Source organism: Strigops habroptila, chromosome 3 (genome assembly GCF_004027225.2).
Source record: "Strigops habroptila isolate Jane chromosome 3, bStrHab1.2.pri, whole genome shotgun sequence".
Classification (NCBI taxonomy): domain Eukaryota; kingdom Metazoa; phylum Chordata; class Aves; order Psittaciformes; family Psittacidae; genus Strigops; species Strigops habroptila.
Window position 1 is genome coordinate 86,831,334 of NC_044279.2, and position 1,950 is coordinate 86,833,283.

Here is a 1,950-nt window from a genome sequence, read left to right on the forward strand (position 1 = left end):
AAGCAAATGCTCTTCCTTTGTCATGCTTCACATCTGGATAAAATTGGGGAGAAAAAGCATTTTAAAGAGTTTTTAAGAGAGCAGGAGGGAGCCCCAAGGCAGATGTCACCAGAGGTAGTGGTTTCCCTTCTCCAGTAGGAATGGGGAAGGGCTGGCAGAAGATAGCTCCAAAAAGAGACATCTTGCTGGCCCTATGTCCTCTGCCCTCACTGTCACCCTAAGTATCACACCTTCCATGGGGAGGCCCAGGGACCTGCGTGGCCAGGCAGAGGTGGCCATGCTGATACGATGAGGCAGAAGCAACCAGGCAGAGGTGGCTCTGCCGAGGTGGCCATGCTGATGAGACCAAGAAAGGATGACCAGCAGATGTCACCATGCCAATGAACCAGGCAGAGGTGACCAGGCAGATGTGACCACGCTGATGAGACCAGAGAGGGCTGACCAGGTACGTGTGACATGCAGAGGTGACAAGGCAGAGGAGGCTAAATGAGGTGGCCATGATGATGAGACCAGGCAGATATGAACAGGCAGAAGTTACCAGGCAGAGGTGGCCCTGCTGAGGTGACCGTGCTGATGAGATGGGGCAGGGGTGGCTGGCAGATGTGACTATGCCGATGACACCAGGCAGATGTGACCATGCAGGTGTGGCCCTCCTGAGGTGACCATGTTGATGATTCCAGGCAGATGGCGCCATACTGAGACCAGGCAGAAGTGGTCAGACAGATGTGACCATGCAGAGATGACCCCGACACCCAGCGCTATGATGGGGAGTGCTGGCTGTGCCCAGCCCTGCCCTCTCCTCAGAAACCTCCTCCTGCCCATGGGAACATGCAGCACCTTCTGCAAAAGAAAGTGAAAACAAGGGATGGGAGACCAGCAGCAGTGAAATCACAGCTCCCGTGTTCCTGCAGCCATACCAGAGTTATTTTTCCACCTCCCAAGAAGAGGAAAGGTTTCAAGGAGAGCTGAGATGCTGTCCAATGTATGCCAAAGGCAGCTGGCGTGCTGGCCGCTCCAGAAACACCAGCTGACTTGGATTTTGTGTCCTGCTGTTTTGGGCCTGGAGCCAGGATCCATCCCAAGAAAACGCCACACAATGCAATGAGATGGATGGCTCCGTAACCCCAGGTCTGGTTTTGATTACATCCTTTTCCAGAGCGAGCATGAGAAAGCTCATAGAGAACACAAGTTCAGCCTGAAAACATTCCACTCACAGCAAAGCTCTTTCCAGAGGGAAATGGGTAGACCCATGGCACTTGTACCTCCTGCTGTGCCAAGGGTGTCCCCAGGATGGGCCCTTTGGGCACTGTGAACTGCATTTTGGGTGCTGTTCATGCCATGGAAAGGCAGGAACCTGGCTGCATGGCTCTGACTTGGCTCCTCTTGATGCACGTACCCGGGGTGTCCCCTGCCACAGCCCCAGGACACCCCTGATGCGGTGGGTGATGCTCAGTGAGGGCATGGGGGGACCCCATCCAGCAATAGCAGAGTACCTTGCCCTTCCCTTCCCTTCTCTTCCCTTCCGTCTTATTCCTTCCCATCCTATTCTATTATTTTCTATGCTATCCTATCCTGTTATATCCTATTCCATTCCCTCCTATCCCATCCTATTCTATTATTTTCTCTCCTCCTCTCCTCTCCTCTCCTCTCCTCTCCTCTCCTCTCCTCTCCTCTCCTCTCCTGTCCTTTTCCATCCTATCCTATCCTATCCTATCCTATCCTATCCTATCCTATCCTATCCTATCCTATCCTATCCTATCCTATCCTATCCCATCCCATCCGGAGCCGGCATGGCCCCGGGAAAGCCGATCCCCGCATCCCAGCGCCCGTGCCCAGTGTGGTCTGCTCGGAGCCGGTCACTGGTACCGCTGCTGCTGCCCTGGCACTCGGTTCCCCGGCGCGGTGCCCGGTGCCAGCAGGTGCCGCTGTCCGCCCGCCGCTGGAGCGGGG